The 23148-nt window shown below is 46.8% G+C and overlaps 1 protein-coding gene across 3 annotated transcripts in view; it reads left to right on the top strand.

The window, feature by feature from the left end:
* Nucleotides 1-23148, top strand: part of KLHL8 (kelch like family member 8) — a 789397-nt gene that overhangs the window by 754822 nt on the left and 11427 nt on the right. The gene's annotated exons all lie outside the window — the stretch shown is intronic.

The following is a 23148-nucleotide window of genomic DNA, read 5'->3' as shown; positions in this document are numbered from 1 at the left end:
CACCCTTTCACCATACACTCACACAGGCATACCCACGCCGCAACATGCACTCTCATTAATGCACATTACATCATATACATATATATACATACACGCTTATATGCAAGCACATTTAAAGAAAATCCGTTTTCTTACCTTTAATCCGTTGGTTCAGGGAACAAGACCTTCAGGTCCCTGCAGCAGCCAGGAAGGCTTGTTCCCGTCATCTGCAGAGCATCTGGAGGTCTCTGTGCCATGGGGTGGAGGGAGCCCCATTACTTCAAAAAGAAATGGTTTCTTTTTGAAGTCACTCAGACTTCTTAAGGAAATTATTTCCGTTAAAGCACCGAACCAGAACAGAAATAATTTCTCTTGAAAGGCATAGTGACTTCAAACAGAAACTATTTTTTTTTTTATAGGGCTCCCCCCTCCCGATGACATGGAGGCCTCCAGCCTTCGATGTCATGGGGTGGTGGCGCCCTCAGACTTCATAAAGAAATAGTATCTTTCTCTAGTTACTCTACCTTCATAAATAAATGATCTGTTGGGCCTTAACAGAAATAATTTCTTTATGAAGGCAGAGTGACTTCAAAAAGCAACTTAAAAAAAATATATATTATTTTGAAATGGTTAGTCCGAGGGGCCCCATACCAGGACATGTGCGGCCCCCTACGCCATGGAGGCCCCCTGTTATGCCAGTGACCAAGGGGGGAGTTGGGCTTTCTTTGTAAGGGTGTTGGACTTTGCAGGAAGCAGTGATCCCTCCTCTGCTCTGTAAGGGTGAGATGAAAAATGCTTCCACACTGTCTCTTCGCAGGTGAACTACATAATTGAACCTGCAAGTCTTTGAATGAACAAGGATTGCAGACTACGAGAAAACTATGAAGATAGTCGTTGCGGCATGGGGCTAAGGGGAGGGCCCCAGAGACGGATCCAAAGTCTCACAATGGATAGTATCAAAGGTCTCAAATGACATACTACAGAGGCACTGCCTCATACATGACTGGGGAAAATGACCAGAACAAAGAAAATAATGTGGGCCAGGAAATGTTCATGAGATGTTCGATGAGAAATGAGGAAGCAGGTAATGCCTTGTCAGGAAGCAAACAATGCTGGTCAAGTCTTCCTGGCCCAGGCTTAATAACGCATGCAGATGAGCATATCTGGTTCAGTGTCGGTAATGGTGTGTGACCGAGCTCACAAGCCCTGAAAATGCACTCACCACTGCATGCATATGTCCTAGAGCACCGAAAGTGCAAACACGTTGCTGGTGATGCCAGAGAAGCCAGGGACATCCTACCAGAACATCCTGTATGTTTTGAAGCCCTGAGTGCCCTGATGCTGGCTCTGCAGCTTTCTTCAGAGTGCCATGTCTGACCACAATGAGACCATGACTCCAGCCTTTGTGTGTTCCATGCAGGTGCACAAGTTAGTACTTTCTCAACACACCACCACGCCAGATCCCCTTTTGTTGCCATTACAGTACTTGGTTGTGTGGAGTTTCGGGTTTCTGTTTTGCTTGGCCCCAAACTGGTCTAATTTCTTTTCCTTGAATTGTTTTACCGTTTTTACCACAAGAGGGTAGATAGGTTGGGGGTGGGGGGGGTCAGACAATATTTGGTGGGGTTGGGGGGTGGAGAGAGGGGTTCCCCAATATTCTGTGGTAAAAGAAAATCAGTAAGAAATATGGGAGAAACATTGACAAGTTTAAAATTAGCTTCAAATGAAAGTGGCAAATGAGCTTGATGTATGGGTACTGGTTCCCACAAACTCTCCTGCAGCCTTAACTCCAAACAAACTGAAAAAGGAATAAAGGTACTTTTGCTGTATGTTAAATGGTCCAGGATTCAAAATTCCCAGTTAAAGCATGTTTTTCAAATAGATTGTGTCCTCCCATGTATTCCTCATCTTTGATATCTCCAATATCCAGCTTAAAACTGCTTGGGAAAAAAGAATTTCAGCAGAGGGTGCTGTGCATCGATGCAGTAGACTCTGTCCCTCGAGGGCCTCCGTCTCGAGGATGAGGTCATTGAAGGCATAAATAGCACGCACAGTGCCTGTTGGCTTCAGTTCTGTTTTTCCGAGTAAGCTTGCGCTTCGAGAACCACGGTGCACTTCAGAAAACACTGGGTTTAAAAAGTGGCAAGACTGCGATGCCAAGATGTCGCTGACAGATCTGCATTGAGTATGCTTGTGGTGTCTCGGTGTGGAACACAATACCATGGCTTGTTCAAATTGTCAATCGATAACCGGGAAAGCTCTGAAGGAGCGTTAGGGGAAATTGGCAGTAGGTAGATTCCCTATGAAATCCCCTTAGACTACCCCGTCGAAAAGGCATTCTGATGAAGCGAGAGGCGACACTCTTCGATGCAAAAAGGTCCAGGTCACGGAGTGGCTCCCACCACTCCTCGTTGAGGAAGTAGAAGAGGCATCACAAATTGCCTACTTCGACGTCCTCGACCGACTCCTCCCCTGTGAGGACGATATCTTGTCCCACTAAGGCCTCTACTCCAGCTGATTGGGAATCTGTTAGGGAGAATTCTCTTATAAGGCTAATTTCCCAAACCTAGTGAGTCCCCCAGCAGCTTTGCTGGATTTTTTGGGGTTTGTTTTTTTCTCCTGCTAAGAGTGAGACTCTTTTCCTCCCACTCTTAGGCATGATTTGAGTGTCTTTGACTCTGTGTGTGCTTATGGGCTATTGGGTTTTCTTTCTACTCCATAGGGGATCATCTATTTTTTTTATGTGTGTGTTACACAGCACCCTCAGTGCAATAACACAGGGGTGTCATAGTGACCCCCAAACATAGACTCCATACCCTGGGACTGACTACTGTCTCCCAGGGCATGTAAAGTCATCATTGGCTTTACTAGTCCTAAATTGTGAACAGAACCAGTACAAACCATCATATTGTGGAAGTACTGGAAGGGGTTAATTATATTGCCCCTGGGTGTGTTTTCAAGGGGGCACTGTCCAGTCCCCCCCCCCCCTTGCCGAGTTTCTGGCTGGTGACCGTGATTACCATGCGAAATATTCCACCGGAATATTCTCTATGGGGTTTCCCCTTGATTTTAAACGCACCACTTTTTGGTGCAATGTTAAAGATAGCGCCGGTTTATTTATTTAATATTAAATCCCCGGTTAGGTCTTTTTGCCAGAACTCTTCTCTAAAATGGTGTTTGTGTCCGTCTCTGTAACTCTGACCAAGGTCGAGCCCTTTGTTCCACTATTTTGGCGGGCTTCTCCACAGAAGCCCTCCAAATGGTGCCACTCTGTCTGGGTTCCACAGGAGGGGTAGAGGGGGGAATTGGCACCCTGAACTGCGTTGCCTCGGCAACCCAAGTCGCACTCTACTCTGATTGGCCCAGTGGTGAGCCGCCCCGGCTCACCACTTAGCATGTGTGATTGGCAGCTAGGCTGATGAATGGGGGTTTTTCTGCATAAAAGCAGAGCCTTTGGGTCTGGAACTTCAGAAGTCGCCACAGGACCTAAGAATCCGAAGAGGGAAGAAGCTAAGCCATCTGCAACAACGACACCACCAGTGAAGCCCTGCTGCAACTACCTCACCACTTTCCCGGCGACAAGAGAAGATCTTCTGCTGGACGAGTCTTCTTCCTCTGAGCTGGCCGGACCAACCAGTTCGCCCTTTTCGCCTTCCAAAGACGTCTCTTGGTCGAATCGCCCGTGCCAAGCATCCCGGCGGCCGGATAGCCAAGCTTCACCACTTTGACCGCGAATAAAAGGAACGCTCCTTTTATTGACGAACCCCACGGCTGGTTTCATCCCTGTGCAGTGCAACGACTCCACGTTTCCTCCTCGACGAGATCCTCTCTTCCCCTGGTCGAAACAACAAACTGCAAACACTGCCAGGAACAACTGCCACCGCTGGAGCTTCCTCTCTGTTTAAGGTACTGTGTCCTGCCTGGCCTCCCTTTCTTCGGGTTGCCCAAGGGGACCCTTAAATCCTTGGCTTGCCAACTGGGTTGGCCCCAGACCTCCTAACTTTACCTTCTTGAATCGCCCCAACCTCTTTTGAACATTCTGCAAAGACTTTTAGTGCATTTCTAAACTGTGTGATCCTGGGCACATTTCGCTTTGCTCCCTTTTAAGTGGGCCTGGCCTATGAACTTTGGCTCTACAGTCTATACTGCCTTTATTCCCTTGCTGAGAACTCCTAAAAGTATTGGGACCTGTTTTATTTCTATGCTCTGCCTTTTTCTCTCCCTTTAACTGAACTATTGGAGTGCCATCAGGTTATGCGCTCACCTCTGTTTAACAAATCGTGGTGTTTTAATTCTGACTTGTCTAATAGTTATTAAGGGAGGTGTGTATACTTTACCTGACTGTGTTTTAACTTGCTTTTGATTTAGAGTGCTAGTATATTGCCTAAAGTGTGTTTTAAATAAATAATTAAATACTTTTTTATACAAAGCTCTGGTCAGTGTTTGTTTGCTCTACTGTGTTTTTAGCCCTATTGTGTATACTCTATAAACTGCCCTACTCTTCTTGAGAGAGGTCTGACTGCTCAGCCACAGCTACCAGGTAAATCTGGGTGGTGCAGACTGCTAACAATTGGGTTTACTGCTTACTCCTGTAGTCTTAATCTTTTTGCAGTGTTCCCTAAGGGAACTGCACAGGATTCTGCTTAACAGAATCATTCAGGCAGGAAATGCTTAAAGTATTCGGGAGTCAGAAACCCTCGCTGCAGGCAGGCCATGTTCCTACTGCGCCTTCTGAAGCCGGTAAGGAAAGAGCCTAAGCCAAATCTGGCGTACACGCGAGCCCCGGGACGAATGCCAGATTCCCATTGAGAGCCGTTGAGGCCTCCTCGCTATGAGAAATTGAGGGTTCCTTCGAGCCATAAGTCGAAAGACAAGTTGAGGTTGTCGATGCCATCAGCGCCATCGATGCAATCGAAACCTCTGGTGCCATCGACGTCAAATGTCTTCATAGAAGACATGGACGGCTCCACGGGCATCTGGCTCAAAACTTTCGAAGCCTTAGACACCTTTACCTGAGATACAGAAAACCTTTACTCCTTTACCAAGGAAGGATTTCCTTATATCCCTGACCTCTATTAGGACAATGAGCCGTCTGATGATGTTGCACTGTTTGGTTTGCAGTATGGCACACCAAATGTCCCCGATGGTTTCTTATCAGAGGAATCCAGATTAAAAGGCCTACATGAAAATGTACAGACAGCCAGCAGAGTGGACACTGCAGCGGAATTACAATTTGGAAAGCCTGAGTCAGATGAGCACAGCAGTTGATGACCAAGGTAGTGGATTATCTGGGATGGAGAAGGCCTGCCCTACAATTTGAACAGGATGACCTTACAGATATCCTGGACCATGGTCCTCAGATGGATCCTATCTTGCCCTTTCATATTGCTCTTCAGAAGTGCCGATTGGGACGCACTGGAGTAAAGTTTTGCAATAAATAGGAACCTGACAAGGAAATACCGTCCGTCAAGTAATGCCCCCAGCAACTTGTCGAAACACCCTACACCAGAAAGTCTGGTGGTGCAGGCAGCAACCGCTAGCTCTAAACAGGCTGCTTATCCGACCACCCCACCAGATCGGGATGATAAAAGGGTAGATGCCTGGTCAAGCAAAGTCTTTTCTGCTAGGAGCATGGCTTTTAAATCGGCCAACTCCACATGTGCCTTGGCAAAGTTCACATACATTCTCTGGGACTGCATTTCTATGACGGCTTAGCATATTCCAGAAGGGGAGGAAAGAGACTTTTTCTTGGTCATTGTAAAGGATGGCAAGGAGGCCATGTGAGAGTCTCTTCAGTCGGGGTTGGATTCTGCTGACAGCGTCCGCAGGGCCATGCGTCATATGGATATTCAATAGCCTTGTAAACAATTGGTTATATGGAAAAAAACTCCACCAACCTGGATCCAATGAAGCAGCTGAGAGTAAGGAATCCCACCGAGAGCTCTGTGACCCCCAGCCTGTGAGACCGGATCTGAGGGGCACAGAGGACCCAGGGAAATCCTCTGGGGTATAAAACCCTGGTCTCTGAAATGGGGATCAATGTAGTTGGAGGTTAAGGTTTCCCAGGTGAGATGCATGTAGTCTGGAGTCTCCCCTATGCTTCAACTGGCGCTGCGTGTAAAAGTTCTCTGGAAGGGACAATCTGGACAGGCTGTGACTGCGTGCTGGAAGGCATTGATAGAGGCAGTTAAAGTAGGTCAAAGAAAAAGATAAGGCTTAAGAATAACGGGAGGTAGTGTGGATATTAACCTGTGTATAAGTCCCTTAGCTACTAAAAGGATGTGAGCGGAAGATCGATCCTGGAGTCGAATATAATCATGCTTGCAGGTGCTTTCACATGAATTGTATGCAAGCTGAAAAGACAGGATACATGAATACAGGAAGGGTTACGGCTCACGCTTATTGTAACACTGATGAGAGAAATCTTGCCTGCTAATCGAAGACGTAGTCTCCTTCGGAGTATATTAGTGCAATGCTGGACAAGCTCTGAATGGAGAGGGAGACGGTCTGAAGGGCGGGTAGCGGAGTAGCCGTCTACTATGCCAACTACAAAGGACTCTGAGACACTATAATGCATAAAGATAGGGATACATGAAGCAAGTTAGGGTAAGACGGGGATAGTCATATGTAATGTCTGGAAAAGGAGTATTGACGCGTCCAGCCGCAGGCGTCCACCGCGGATATGCCGGTCGCGCAGGTTGCCGGGACGAAGCACCGCCAACGACTAGTACGTGCAATGTCCTCAATGAATGGAGCGATCGGGCGGCAATCTTGGGAGAAGATTAAGCTGGCTTTTGCCTTTCTGAAAGGGAGAAAAGTGAATTTACGGTAGTATTTTCTACTGTTTTTTGGTTCCATATAGATCGAGAACAGAACGCATGCACGCGACGATTCGCTAAGAGTGCATCAATCCTTTTCCGCTCGTTATGAACGGTTCGGCGTGACTTACCAAAATGAGAACGCGTGAGAGACGCATAGATATGTAGGAGTTTCCTCGCTCGGGTGAATTAGCATTCCCGAACGAAGGTATATATATATACTTTTTTGCTAAGTGTTATCCTGTGCTGCTTTTCTCTGTTAGATTCCTGTGGGTAGTCTTTCATTATTAAAGTAAACGTTTGTATCTTCGTTAGACTAGCCTGTATGTGAAGAGTGAGCTACACTGATGTTCACCAGAGGCCACAAGAGTACTAGTTAGCAGGCTATTGGAGTACAAGTTACCAGACGAACCCAAGCAGGGTTTGCAGGTATGACGATTATTTTATTACATTGAGTCCCGACAGATGTGGAGCATGGATGAGTATAAAGTGTGATATATGGCACTAAATGAAAGGAATTTTGATGTTTGTGCTACATACCATGGACCGTAAATTAGTAAAGGGTTCAGATGGTTTGCTGAAAGTTTGTCGACATTTGTTGAGGCATTGTTTTGGTTTTCTGCTGCATTCAGGTATGCAGCAAACATTGGGATCTAAGTTGTGGGCTAATAGATGAGCCTGATGGGTAGAGAGATAGATTTGATTGATTTCCTCCTGGTCCAATACTATTGTGAGTACTACTGAGTGAGGGGAGACAGCAAGCTAGTTTCATTATTTTTAACAATATGTTTATCTGTTTGTTTTTAGAAATTGTTAATGTTCATCCCATCCTTGCCAAGTCGAAACTATTTACCAACTGGGAAGCCCGTGCTTTAAAGAAGATCTACACTTATGGGCACCTATAGTCGATACTTTGTCTGGAATGAACTATTATTAATTGTATAGGTGAAATGAATTGAATATGAATTGTATATTCCTCTTCAATATCTTAAAATAATGGAATGTTTTAGGAATTTACTTAGATTGAATGAATGTATGGATGCGTGAAATATAGGATGTTTTTATAACATAACTGATTAAATTGTTTAATGATTTTTTACATATTCAAATTAAAATGAAATAATGACTTGATTTTTCTAGCTTTCTGCCTTCCTTCTTCAGAATAGTCTCCTTCTCCTGGCACAACCCTATGTTTCATTGTATATTCTCACCTCAAGGCACCAGTGATTGTTGAGGTTCCCACCTTGGGTTTTGTATGGCCTTCCAGTTAGGGCCAGGTCAAAGGCCTTAAACCCTCATCCAAGACTCTCTTGGAGTCCGTGCTGGCGCCTTTGGCGCCAGGCTCATAACCATCATAACCATCATGAGAACCAACATTAGAATGGGACTATTTACTTGGGACGATTTAACTTGGGAGGGCGGGGGGGTTCAGCCAACATGGAGACACACACATAGCCCAGTTACAAGGAACTGAGCTATGCGGTCTAGTCATTTGGGTGTGGCAGGCCTGGGACTACTTTACCTGGACTACTTTGGGTGTAGCAGGCCTGGGACTATTATACCTGGACTACTTTACCGGAGACTATTTAAACCACACCCAAACAGCAGAACAGGCTTTGCATCATTCTGCTGTGGGCAGCGTAACACTCACCGTGTCCAGTTCTTTGATGCCAGCTTACCTGAAACCAAGGACCTGCAGAGAGAGAAAGAACACTACCAAACTTACCTGGAACAGTATCCTGTCTTCAATCCATCGCCGACTTCCGTTCCACTCACCTGAAGGTACAAACTCCATCATCCGGCACTGCATGCATCCTGGAATACCATAACCTGGAAAGAGGAGAAAGAAAGAAAGACAGCATTAGTAAGCATGTACTCATGTTTCCTCCCGAATGAAGAAAGCCACACAATTCTTACCTGGGTAGTCGTCTCCTAGTCAGTATCATTGCTGGAACATTACGGCACTCGGCGAGGAACATCGCAACCTGCAAAGAGAGAAAAGACACAGGTTAGCAAAATAAAAGACGAAACAGCGCATCGCGCATTACTCACCGGACAGCATTGCGTGCTTTCGCCTACTGCCCCATTCTCATCTTCAAACTGCATGACGGCACCAACATACCTTTCCATACCTAAAAGGAAAGAAGCAAGACATTATTATTCGGACTAAGAGGAACATAAGAACTGCATATAAAGATTGTAAACCAGCAAACCTACAGAGTCGCAGCAGGCCTGGATTCCCACAAGGGGGCTTGCACCAGTGAAGTAACTTGGTCGATGCTCGCCCCCACATCTACGCGCCCCTGCCACGAGGCGCAGGACGGAGAATCCACCTATTACAATATTAAGGTGAGGAGAAGGCACAAGGGGGAGGAATTTATATATTGCAGACCCATTGCAGACCCATCTTTAACCAGAGGCATTACCAAGGGACCGGGAGAGGGTTCGAGAGTGCAAATCATCCAACCAAGGCTGGGTGGCGTCCCCGTGGATACCAGGTAAGCGTAACAAGAACACAGCGGCAGGTGCTCTGAGCAGGCAGTGCAGTCTCCCACGAGGGGCAATTAGCTCAGGAAGTCCTTAAAGAGATCTTCTCCCTTTGGGGAATCCCTCAAGTGGATCTGTTCGCGACCAGTATCAACAGGAAGTGCAATCTGTACTGCTCCAGGGAATTTCCCCCAAGAGAAGCTCTAGGAGACGCGTTCGTGGTGGACTGGGAGTTTCCACTCCCGTACGAGCTTCCTCCAGTCTCCGTCATTCCTCACGTCATCAGGAGGTTGAGAAAGTTTGGGAAATCCATAATCCTAATTGCCCCGGATCGGGCCAGGAGGACGTGGTACCCAGACCTTCTGGACATGTCCATCTGCCCTCCAATACGCTTCCACAAAGAGAGGATCTTCTCTCGCGAGAGGAGGGTCTGTTTATTCATCCAGAGGTCAAGACACTCAGACTTCACGCATGGTTTCTGAGAGACTGAGGTACAAGGATTGGTACCTCCCAGATGATGTGATAGAGATTTTGCTTTCAGCCAGAAGGCCAGCAACAAAGTCTTTGTACTGCTGCCGTTGGAACAATTCTGCAGCTGTTGGCAGGACAAGAATGTGGACCCTTTGTTTTGCAAAACACCCAAGGGGTTATCCTTTCTGCTGTACTTGGCTAATCTGGGGCTCCAGGTTGGAACCATTGAATGTTATTTGGCAGCACTTTCCTCAGACGAGCGCTTGAAGAAGGAAACCTCATATTTTAAGCTACTGTTTGTGATACAATTTCTGAAGGAACTCACTAATGTTTTCCCTCCATCTCCCTTTCAGGTTCCCGTTTAGGACCTTAATCTGGTGTTAAAATGTCTTGTGTGCACCATTTGAACCACTCTATTAATGTCCTTTAAGGCTACTAATGTTCAAGACCATCTTGTTGGTAGCACTAACATCAGCCTGTAGAGTGAGTTGCAGGTACTATCCTCTAAACCACTGTTTACAGTATTTCATAAGGACAAGCCTTAATTGCTACCTAAGGTAATTTCAGACTTTCATTTAGGACAAAAGATTGTTGCGCCTGCTTTCTACCCTTCAACTCATCCTGGCAAGGAGGAGAGGTTGCACAGGCTCAATCCACGCAGGGCTCCGTGCTTCTACACTTCAAGGTTGTCAAAACTTTGTCTGGATGACCCAACTATTCATAGGTTACACGGGTCACAGAGTGGATTATTCTAGCTATTTCCGAATGCTACACTCTGCCGAAAAAAGAAAAAACAAATCCAAAGCAGTTGAAGCTGGATATTGGACATATCAAAGAGGAGGAATATATGGGAGGAACATCCAGTCGAAAGAACGTTACGAGGTGTAAGTAACTTGTTCATCTGACACACACACACTTTTCTGTGGAGCTGCCTGGCTTCGTGAGTGAGAATATGTAAATCATGCGGATTGTTCTACAGGTAGATGGCAAGCACAGCCTTGTGGCAGCCTGATCTGAATGTTAAAAGGCTTTGCCAATAGATTTCTTCCGCTTTCCACTCCCCACGTGTAACGCCAGGAAGAGGACTGTGTTTCAAAGAAGGTTCCTTAGAAATAAAACAGACTTCATAAAGTTGACTGTGCTCGGGCTGTAAGAACTGGAGAATGAATAACTGATGACAGCCAAACCTGATCCCCAATTTAGTATATTCGGACAGACATCCGTTTATTCATGTTTTTGTTATGTCCCTTTTTTCGTTTGTACTTCTAAATACAGATCGAAGACAATCTGCTTTATGTCTATTTATTTATAAAAATGGAAAGTACATACCAGAAAACCTGGTCTTTCTGTTTGGATCTCTATGCGGTCTACCATGCCTCGCAGTGCAATCGCATTGCAGACTGACGGCAAGTGTAAAAGTTGTATAAAAATAGTATGGAAATAGTATGAAAGTTCTTCACATTTCCAATAACATATATTTTGGGTCCGCAGCAACCACAGGAGCAACGATTTGTTATAGTAAAAATAGAGCTGCAATTGCTGATCAGTAACCCAGTTCCATTTGTTTTCTGTATGGGTGTGCGAGTTTTAAAAAATGCATCGGGAGTAATATGGCATCATCGTGCGAGACATGTTATCCCCCTTTTCCTGTTAGGGAGACCCCCTCAATGCCTCTTCCTTAATAGCATATTGTCATGGCTCTCCTCATCCACCCATACAAACTACTGAGAAAATGTCCCCTACTCTGCACACAAGTCCTAAGTGCTAACTTCCCCTTCACTGAATACCATAATACTGTAACGAAGCTGAGCTGAGTAATGAAGACCAAAAGTGCATGTTATTCTCTAGTGATTGTAAGAATATACTTGACGCTGGGACATTTAAACAATGGAATTGGCTGACAGAGGGGGAACATTGGCTGGCAGAATCACTTGCTCTCGGTGTTGGCCGAGGGTGCGTGGTGCTGTCGAGAGGTCTGTGGATTCAACCGGCTCACGGAATAGACTGAGGAGGAAAGCAGACTGCAGAGAGGCTGCGGGGACACCACGGAAGGAAGGAAAAAGACTTCCTGGCATACGCAGGGACCTACGGACAGCTTTCTCGCCACTTGACAGCGGGTAAACCAGAGCAGCCAAGTGAGAAACACGAAAGAAAGGAACAGGGTGCTGGTGACCCGCAGCAGGCCTGCCACGGGAGAGCCTCTGCACGCTGCAGAGAGCCAATGAGTTTACCCATGGGAAGCTGGGACAACGGGGCCTTTCGGCAATAAGACCGAAGGAAAACAACATTAAATTAAGTCTATTGGGAAAGAACGAGAGACTCAGTAGTTCTTGGAGACATAACTCACTAAATATAAGACTTTGTCAATTGTGCAAGTGTGCAGAGTGAAACCTGTGAGAATGCCCTGGTAGGGGGAGTACACCAGGCAGCTTCATGTTGCAGGTATATTTATATGAGAAGGACCTGGCAGGAGAGTATACTAGGAAGACCCAAGTTGCAAATGTATTTAAGAGAAAGCCCAGACAGGAAAGTATACCAGGCAGGGTCAAGTTAAAAGTGGATTAAATGTGACACCTGAGAAAAGCCCTGGCTAGACAGTGTATCCGGCAAAGTTAAGTTGGACAATGTGTAAAGCAAATCACATGAAGTCTTGAGGGTCACATCAGAAATAAACAAAGATTGTGGTGAACATCAAATGGAGAGAGAAGAAACCTGGTGTGAGACTACACCAGGTATCCTATTGAAAATTAAAATCGATAGCTAAATTGTTTTGTCTACACGTTGTTTCATTAAGCAAGAGAACCCAAAGGCAGCGCTGATCCTGAAAGGTTAAAGAGCATTGAAGGGAACTACAGGGGAAGGGGACCATCCTCTGGAATTGTGAACTTTATTAATTTGGAACTTTTCTTGTGTTGCAGCTATGCCTTTTACTTTGGCCTTGTAAAGTGTACAAATGTTCAAAAGACATTCCCCTTTTCACATTAAAGTTAATTTTAGGATGTGAGGGACAGAATAGTATTTTGGACACAGGACATTTTTGCTTTGGACAGCTTCATATCGGACAAACCCTTAGTTTTGTTTAGGTAGGGAAATACCTCTTACAGTAGGGCCAGCAAGGCATTTTTCCAACACCATTCTTATCCTACAACATAATTAAAGGCCAGATGTATGTTTGTCTCTGTATATTTGTCCGATGCAGTAGCTCTGCCTGTTGTCACTGCTAGAGGGAGCTGTAGGCTTAGGATATATAGTGGCCCTACGGTGTTATTGAAAACCTGCACTTTGGCCTGTGTACACTGGCCTTCAGTAAAGGTTTATGGCCAAAATTATGAGTCCTCTGTGTCTGCGTCTCATTCCTAGCTCCTCACAGCACCCAATATTTTAAGCTTCATGTTTTTTGAAGAAATATGGACTTCCAAATTTGTAAAGTGTCATTTGTTTTCTTTACAAAAGTTTCAAATTATTGGTTTGTCCTGGCTGAAGGAGGTGGGGAGAAAAAGAAATGCCAGCAGGAGAGGGTGGGGGTAGGGTTAGGATCATCTTCGGTAAGGAGGGTGGGGATTAAAAATGTCATATTTCAGCATTTTAAAGGCCAAACAAAATCTGCCGAAAGAAATCTGTCTTTTTTTTGTGTACAGCCTTTAAAATGCTGAAATATCACACACAACCTGTTTGGAAGCACATTAGTTTGGAGAAAGTATCCCTTTGGTAGGGGTTATATGAAGTAGCAGGGTGACCATCAAGTTAGTCTCAGCTCTCACAATTGGTAGTGTTGCCCATTAGTCAGGCTATACTCTGAAGACGTGGTGGGATGGTTCCAGAGTGTAATAAAGCCCATAGACACACACAGTAAAATGCACTGCACAAAATCTAGTGAAATCTAATTACTATTTAAATATTGCATACGGTTAAAACACTGTCCAAATGGTGCCATAGCAAGACATGCAGTAAGTAAATAAAAAAATAGCAAATGGGTCTGTTCTCACTTCGCCTAATGTAGAAAATAGACCCTGACAGAGAAATACTATATACTACATGGTTTATAGGAGTAGGGCTAAATGTGGGGTAGGTGCTTAAATCATTGGGTGTAGACTAATCAAGGGAATTCGTCCCTTTCCCCAAAGGTGAACCCCCACCCCTGTGAGGCTACGGGGCAAGCCTGCTCTGCAATACCCTCTCTGGGGGTAGAGGCAAGTGGGACCTCACCAGGAGAAGCCCCCCGACCCCCACTTTGGGGGACAAGAACTCCCATTCCCATGCAGGACTCCCTAGAGCTCAACATAGTATGGCACACATGGGATGTTTTAAAATGCCAGAAACTGAAGTACCAAGACTGGGACGAAGAAACTCCTATTAGATGCCATTATCTTATGGAAAAATAACGTGTCCCTTTAAATTAAAATGTCCCAGCCACTGGGACCAGTACATTAAAGAGAGTGCATTATCTACAAATAAAGAAATACAAATACAGAGGGAGCGGGGAATACATACCCAAGCCTGGGAAAGCCCCAAGCTGTGTAACAGCTGGCCAATACAGAAACCAGGATCCTGCAAGTTTAGACTTTTCTTGATGTTACAGAACGGAACGCCAGAGCACGGTGGACCTGAAACAGAAGCAACCAACAGGGCAGGAGCCCAGGCAAGACGGTGGTGGCAAAACCACAAATGATAAGCCGTGGTGTACAGTGTGTTGTACCATGTGTCCCAAAACTATTGACCATACCATCGGGATTAGAGAGCCACAGTTGTCCGGTCGAGAAGCAGCAAAGCGCCGGGACACCGCGTGGAAATGACACAGAGAGCTGCCAGAGAAGTGAAGGTGCCAGCTGTCAAGGACCAGAGAGAAGGTCCACGAGTAAGGGGGCTCCCAAAGACAGTCTCCTTCAAGAACAAAGGTAACGGGGAGAACAGGAAGCCCAGGAGGCACCAATGGAATAATTATACTGCACAATCAACTCGTCCCAGTAGAAGGTACGAAACGGAGTTAACTGAAAAGCTTATGTACCCTAAATGTTGTAGAAAGAAGAGAAATTATTATTGAAATGCTGAACGAGATAATACCCTCGGAAAAGGGACAACCAAGTCGATGTTCTATATAAAAATAACAAAAAGAAAAATGTGAGCCAGATTCGAGGAACTAGGAAATTGAGAGACATACCAGGTCAAGAAGACCAAATCAAGCTGAACTGAATTTACCCAGTAGGGAAAGCCTACCTGAGCAATAATACCTTCACAGGATCTGTTGAGATCATCAGCCAAGAATATAGATATAAGATTTCCCCAAAGAGGGGAGAAAACTCAATATCCCAATTGACGAACTATGGAGACCGTTCCGAGAAGTCGGACTATGTGCAGATTGTGTATTAGAGGGAACTCTAAAGATTGGTACTGTAAGAACCCTCCGGAGAAGGGAGTAATTTGTGGGGATTTGGTCCTCCGACGTATTCCATATCTATGACAGTAATCACCACAGCTGTGCTGCTTCGGAAAATCTTTCTGCGTCCTGCGTCAATGACATCGATATGCTGTCCTCAAGGGCCTCCGTCGAGCCGACGTCACCCAATGTTGCAAGTAGGACGCACGACGCCTGTAGCCTCAGTGTTACGCTCACCTGGTATCTTCCTGGAAAACAGGTGGGCAATGTTCAAGACTGGGCAACTGGGGTAAGAGCCTCTCAACACCCTGTATGCCCGCAGCCCCTCCCGGGCCTTTCCTCACCTTGTTATGGATTTTGACGTGCTCTCCGTCCTGCCTTCTTGGCAAGGGTGCGTTGTCCTTTGTGGGCGAGTGCGATCTAGTTACTTCACTGATGCTGCCCTTTAGAGTCCTTCAGGTAGGTCTTATTACTGTTATACTGTAAGCCTTTCTTGGATTCAATAATGTCTTTTCCCTCTCCTTAGGTGCGCAGAAGTTCGCCGTGGAACGTTGACTGAATTTGGACTCACCGGCAGGTGATGGTGTTTCGAGAGCGCCTTGATGCGGTAAGTAGGCGCTATGCTTAGCGCTATGATGCCTTGCATCTGCTAACCTGTTGTCTTTTGTTCCCGTAGGTTGCGGTGCTCACCCGGAGCAAGAAGTCCCAAGGCGCTGCTGGTCGATGGGCGACTTGAGAGGTAAGCTGCCGGCACAATTGTAAATGTCTAACGTCTTGTTTCTCTCCTTTTGCAGATCCGACGGTCCGGGAGGCTCGCTGTTCCTTGGATGCTGTTTGCAGGAGTAGAGGGCAGCTAGCGGTGGAATCACAGGTAAGCTGCTGCTAATAACAATGTGCCTTTTCTCTTTCAGGTGCTGTTCTTCCGAGGTTCGCAGATGCTGCTGAACACAATGAGCATCACGTTGCAGGATTGCAAAGTAACGCGAAGCGTGTTCTCCAAGTCGGGTGTGGTTTAAATAGCATCAAGAAAGTAGTCCAGGTAAAATAGTCCCTAGGCTACCACACCCAAAACACTATACCGCATAGCTTGGTTCCAAGGAGCCAAGCTATGTGGATGCCTCCATGTTGACTGGCATTGAAATAAAGTAGTTGCCAAGTGCAAGTCTTCATTAAGTATCAGGCTGGCGCCAAAGGCGCCAGGACTGGCCCCAAGAGGGCCTAGGCAAAGGATGCTTAAGCTTGTTGGGGGCCCGAGCTCAGACCCTTCCTGGCTCATGGGCCTGCCGGGGGGGTTTCAGGAAGTGGGTCATGACACTCGGTTCTGTTTTTTCCACGAATGTGTTCGCTTCGGAGATCTCAGTGCGCCTCGGTTCTTCTGAGTTCTGTTCTTTCGGTTCCTCAAACCTGTTTGTTTGTAAAGATCCATGATGTCTTCGTCTTCTCCTACCCCGCGGCTAGGTTTTAAGAAGTGTCGGGACTGCGGTTCCAAAATGTGGTTGACGGACTCGCACAATGCCTGTCTCTGGTGCCTCGGTGAGGACCACGACACGGATGACTGTGCAGATTGCCAGTCGCTTACATCGAAGGCCTTACAGGAGCGTAAAGAAGAAGCTTTCTGTAGGTAAGGTGGCCAATCCCCGGAAGTAGAGATCTACTGGGCTTTCGACTGACGATTCGACGGGCGACTCTCCGCATCGTCGGTGTGAGACTGGGGGGGGTCTGGGTCCAGGAGTAGGTCTTGCCATTCCTCTGCCTCTTCGAGGCACTCACGGAAGCGCCGTCACCGGTCACCTTCCTTGTACGAGGACTCCGCCCATCGGCGGGTTACTTGTCCCAACAAGCATTCCACTCCTGCCGAATGGGATTCATTTCGGCAGGAGATGATGGTGATTTTTCAGTCGCAGGGCTCCGTTCCATCCGCGCCGTCGAAAGACGACCGTGCTAGAGACACCACTCGCACGCCTTTGGGCTCGAGCGGTCGCCGCAATCACCGGGCGCCTTCGAGGTCCCGGTCGGACAATGATGGTTGCTCTAGACATGCCTGTTCCAGGTCCCGGTCCTCGACGCCCTCGAGACCGTCGGAGCCTGTGACGTCTTCGAAGAAGACATCAACGCCTTTGGGGCTGATGTCGTCGAGGGACTCTCTCGAGGTTCCGCCTCCGAGGAAGCCGTCGACGCCATCGGCGCCCATGCTGTCGAAGGACAGGCTCGGGGCTTTGCCCTCGGGGACTGTGTCGAAGCCGTCGGCGCCACGCTCGTCGCCGATTCCATCGATGACCTATGCGCCTATCGAGGCTGTTTTGTTGGAGGTACCCCGTGGCATGGTGGAACCCACTAGAAAGGCTCTGGCCAAGGCTAAAAATGTCTGTCCCTTTTTCTGTGCCCTCATTCCAGTGTCTGGATTATATTTCTGAGATGGATGAAGGATCGGAGGAAGGGATGGTTCGTGATGCGGTACCCGACGAGATTTTGTCTGGTCATAGCCAGATTGAAGACTTGCGTCAGTCGTTGCACGCCAGTGGTCTGGACACCTCTCCAGAGGTGGTGTTCTGTAGGCCTGAGCCTGGCATCCATGGCGAGTCCTCGTACCGGCGCCTTATGTCGAGGGTAACGGAATACTTGGGGTGGTCTGCACCACTAGTGGATTTTCTACAGGATTACCTGTCGGATATCCTCGACCAAGGTCCACCAACTGACCCGGTACTGCCATTCCATATGGCCTTGCAAAGAAGGGTGGCAGCGGCTTGGACTGCTCCAGAGAGTCTCCTGGCAGTGAGCAAGTCTTTGTCTCAAAAATACCGCCCAGCCAGTAGCGACCCCTGCTACTTGACCATGCACCCCACTCCAGAGAGTTTGTTGGTGCAGGCGGCTACGGCCCCAGCAAAGCAGGCATCGTACCCTACCATCCCTCCTGATAGGGACGACAAGCGACGGCCGACATCAAAGTCCCTGTACCGTTACAGGAAGTTCTGCGACGGGTGCAGGGTTAAGAATGTGGATCCTTTTTCATGACATTCCTGTGGTTCTGTCCTTTTTGCTTTCGTTAGCCCACAAGGGCCTGCAAGTGGGTACCATTAAAGGTTACCTGGTGGCGCTGTCCATATTTATGCGCTCCTCTGAGGAGTGTTCTTATTTCAAAATTCCTTTAATTTCTCAGTTTCTGAAAGGGCTCACTGTGTTCCCACCGTCACCTTTCCATGTGCCCGGTTGGGATTTGAACCTTGTTCTAAAGTTCCTAATGGGTGCTCCATTTGAGCCTTTACATTCTTGTCCTTTGAGACTGTTAACCCTTAAAACTGTATTTTTAGTTGCAGTCACTTCTGCTCGCAGAGTGAGTGAATTACAGGCACTTTGAGCTAAGCCACCCTTCACTGTGTTTCATAAAGACAGGGTTGTCCTTAGAGTTCGTCTGTCCTTTCTTCCGAAAGTGGTGTCGGAATTTCATTTAAGACAGAAGGTCATTCTTCCGGCATTTTATCCTCCGCCGCATCCTGGTAAGGAAGAGGAGAGGCTCCATAGGTTGGATCCTAGGAGAGCTTTAAGTGTCTACATTTCCTGCATGTCCCGGGTCAGAGTGGATGATCAGCTCTTTATAGGTTATGCTGGAAGGCGTTTGGGACAAGCTGTTACTAAGCAGACTTTGTCTAGATGGATTATCTTGGCAATTTATGAATGTTACCGCTTGGCGGGTAAGAACCCTCCGGTAGCCTTACGGGCCCATTCTACTAGGGGTATGGCTGCCTCTACTGCCCTGCAGAGGGGTGTTCCTATTCGTAACATCTGTGAAGCAGCCACTTGGGCTTCGGTCCATACTTTTGTACGACACTACTCCCTAGATTCTATCCATGGGTAGGATCTGGCCTTTGGCAAGGTGGTCCTTTACTCTGCAATTTGATTGGGATTCTAAATTTCTATATTCTAAATTATCTTTCCCTCCTCCATATGTTGGTGCTGCTTTGGGAGTCTGTCATAGATATGGAATACGTCGGAGGACCCAATCCCCTCAAAGAACAAGTTACTCTCTTACCTGGTAACGTTCTTTGGATGGGATGGTCCGACGACGTATTCCATATCGCTCCCTCCCTGCCTGCCCCGCTACAGAATTTCTTATGCGATTGCATCTTACGTTTCCGGAAGGCTTTCTGTGGTCATACTGGCAGAAGATTGGCGCCACACATTCTGGGGAAAAAACTACAACTGAGGTTACGGGCGTCGTGCGTCCTATTTATAACATCCGGTGACGTCGGCTCAACGGAGGCCCTCAAGGACAGCGTATCAACGTCATCAACACGGGACACAGACGCCGAAAGATTCTCCGAAGCAGCACAGCTGTGGTGATTACTGTCATAGATATGGAATATGTCTTCGGACCATCCCATCGAAACAAAGTTACCAGGTAAGAGAGTAACTTGTTCTTCTCCTGATCCAAGTTAGTTTTCATAGTGGTAGGGTCAGTTAGGATAGTTTTACAGCAGACTTATTTCTTTGGCCGTTCGCGACTAATGAAAAATATTGTACACCATGTCCTTGGATAGTCTTTCTTCTGACTTGCCACAAATGGTGTAAGAAGTGGGATCTAAGTTCCAAGGCCGAAACCCCCACCATACCCACAGCTGAATCCATAAGGTGTGACCTGCAAATTACTCTAGAAATTGAAATTCCACAGGATGGGAGACGTCTGATCCCTGCAGGTTTAACATTAACCCCTATATTCATCTCGCCTCCAAATCTGTTTTGGCTTGGAGGCATGAGTTAGATGTTATGGGCGAAGTCATAGATCCTGATTTACAGGAGGATTGTTAGTTCTCTTACACAATCATAGAAAGAATCTGTATAAAGTATACAGTGAGAGGAGAAAAGGTTGGTCAAGGCATTCTAGAGAAAGTATTGAAATTGAGATAGTGAGGATTTATTACGCGCATATCCTTACGGAACCAAGCAGCAGACACTGCATCTAGGCGCTGACGATAACTCTGCTTCCTCAACTAGCCCTCTAACGGTTCTAGATTCAATCAAACAAGTATGTTTTCAGCTTAGAGCGAAAAGCAGCAAAGGAAGCAATATTTAGCAAATCAGCTGGAAGTAGATTCCATAAACGCGGGCCCCTGATGGAAAAACAGCGGTCCCCCGAGTAACCTAGTGAGATGTGGGGATAAGCAACCGATTTTTACCAGATGATTGCAGGGTTCGAGATGGCTGGTACGGTGGAATTTTTGATGCCAGATATCTCAGTGCTAAGCCTTGAATACATTTATGTACCAGACAGTATTCGAAACTCGTTTCTTCTCTTCATCGGAAACCAGTGCACTCGTCTTAGATGGACAGAGATGGGCTGTGGGGGGTTCTCTTAGGTAAGTTATAAATCAACCTGACGGCCGCATTCTGGGCTACCTGGAGACGATGTATTTGAGTCACTTGCATATCATGTAGCCTGCACTTTTCCCCTTCATTTTATATCCAGAAAATATGCCATTCTCGTTTAGATATGCTATCTGTGTGAAGTGACATTGGATCATAGGTATAGATTAGTATGTCATCTGCAAATTGGGATTAGAGCTGCCAAGGATATTCGTTTTGCCTTCGAGAAATCTCGATTATAGCTTTGTCTTCTAAAGGTCTGGTGTACATTGCATGCAGTTGAGGGCTCAGTGGACAATCTTGCGTTGTACCTCAACTGATGGGGAATTCCTGCTGTGGCTGTTTTGTTAATAATTGGGCTTTGGAAGGGTATATGGAGTTTTCAGCCAAATGATAAGCTGTGATGGGAATTCAGCCTTCTCTTAGAGATGGGCAACAGTCCTAGATGAAACACTTTCATATGGTTTCCTTCCTTCCTCCCACAGATTATTCTTTTTGCATGCATCTTCTCCCATCACCAACTGTCCTTGGAAGTATTTTCAACCCCAAGGGAGTGTAGCAAGGGTCACCACACCGTCAGGTGCCCATTAAGCTGGATGTGACATCAGGGGTAATAAATATTGAGCCAGCTGCATCCTGTGACATCACATTTTTTTCTACACTCAATATGCTGCTTTGGAACACCACCTAGCGCTTGCTATTTTTCCCCTGTAATGCCTAAAACTCAAAAGGCCTCCAGCTTCAAGCCCGGCACAGCATAGGACGGGGCAATTTTGTGTTGGAACCCTGTAGGGAACCTTCTAAACCCTTAAAGACAGTGGTTGAATTTGACAGAGTTTTGGGGAGACTATCTTCCAAGGATCACCCTTCTTCGCTTAAGCCCTACTGTTGCTGCCCTACTTATGGACGTGTGGCTGAAGCCTTCCTTGGTTCCATCTATGAAACAAGGTGTTGCAAAAAAGCATTTTCCAGCTATCTTGTATCCCAGAATTTCTATCCACAGACCCCACACCTGAGGGCTTGGTAATGCAAGCCCCTACTGAGGGTTACAGGTGTGCCACATTTCATTTTTTTTTCTCCGGACAGAGAACAAAAAGTTGGGTGCAGGTTTTTATCCTTATGGCAGCCGAGCCATGGGGGTTGTCCATTCCACCTGCTCACTGGCCGTGGTCCTGCTGAATATTCTGGTTTGACAGATACAACCAGTAAAGGGTGAAAAATTGATGGTCACTTGGAGTAGTAGAAGGCCATTGTTAAGTTCTTGAGTTTAGCTGTCAAATGGCCTGGTGACTCCTCACGTAGGATCTCTTCCTTTTACCCCTTCCCCTCTTGCCCACCATGGTAGGGATCAAGCGCTCTCTTGCAGACAGGCCCAACTGTGTTTTTTAGAGCCAGAGGTACCAATTCTTGTGGTGTTGACGCCTTTGCTGTCCATTCTGCAACACCCCTCCCCCTGGGGGGGGCCCAATCGGTTTAATTTGGCCATTCTACTCCATGGGAGGAAGACTCTCACTAGTCAAGGATGGCTGTGCACCAACCCAGACGATAGGGGCTTTACATGTTTTATCTCAGGGTTACCGTCTCCATTTCACCCATCGCCCACCCAACCACCATTGTTCTTACCTTCTCCAACACTGGACTCTCCTCCTAGAAGACGTTCGGCTTTGTTAACAGCATCATCAAGTTGGTGCTTACAACATAAAGGTTGGTAGGCCCGGTGTCACGTCATGGATCTGTGGCTCCTGAACTTGTACCTGTACAAGGATATGGTTAAGAAGGTCCACTTAGCCCAGCTCCACCTGTCCCTTGATCTGCAGGACTGGCTGGTGTCACTAGATCTACTTCGATATGCCGTTTCACCCGAAGCACAGGGAAGTACTCTAGGTTCATGGTGGTCGAACATCCAATTCCAAGTTGCCATCTCCTGTTTCTGCCTCTCCTCAACTCTTTGAGTCTTCACCAGGCTTTTGGTTGTTGTTGCTTCGCATATCCGCAGGCAAAGAGTTCACATCTTCTACCTGGAGGATTGGCTTATTCAGGGCTGCATCTCAGATCTGGTGATGGCATGCCACACATCCAGCACCACACATCAGCGCAGTTTGGGCAGTGAACTCCATTCCCACGTGTTGCCATCCAAGTCTCTCCAGTTCATCAAAGTTATTCTGGATAGTCGCTCTGGCACGGTCTTCCCATCTCTAGATCGAGTGGCAAACACAGATTCATGAATGTCTTCTGTTCTAGAAATCATCTTCCTGCCTCTGCTTTCCAACATCTTCTGGGCCTCGTGACATACTGCATCCTGGTGGTGCAGTTCTAGGTGATTACACCATGGTGAGAAATTACGAATTTGAAAAATGGCGAATTCGAAAATCACACCACAGTGTAATCACGCACATTGTTTCTCCACATCCCCTAAACCGCTACACACCCTCCACCCTACTTTCCTTTTGGCGGAACCGTTCTTTGTGTGCCGCCGACTCCTGTCTCCCTGCGACGCAAGTTCCCTTTACTTGCGTGGATGGGAACTGCTGCCGCAGGGTCCTTTTTAAAAAAAAAAAAAAAAATGTAAACTTTATTTCCCCCCTGCCTGCTTTCCATTTAATGAAGGCGGAGGACACCCCTGATCCCATTATAGCAAACAAGGGAAGCGGGGAACACCCC

This window comes from Ambystoma mexicanum, chromosome 6q (assembly GCF_040938575.1).
Source record: "Ambystoma mexicanum isolate Mex_15411 chromosome 6q, UKY_AmexF1_1, whole genome shotgun sequence".
Classification (NCBI taxonomy): Eukaryota; Metazoa; Chordata; class Amphibia; order Caudata; family Ambystomatidae; genus Ambystoma; species Ambystoma mexicanum.
Note: the sequence above shows the minus strand (reverse complement) of the source record. Positions and strands in the feature narration are given on the sequence as shown.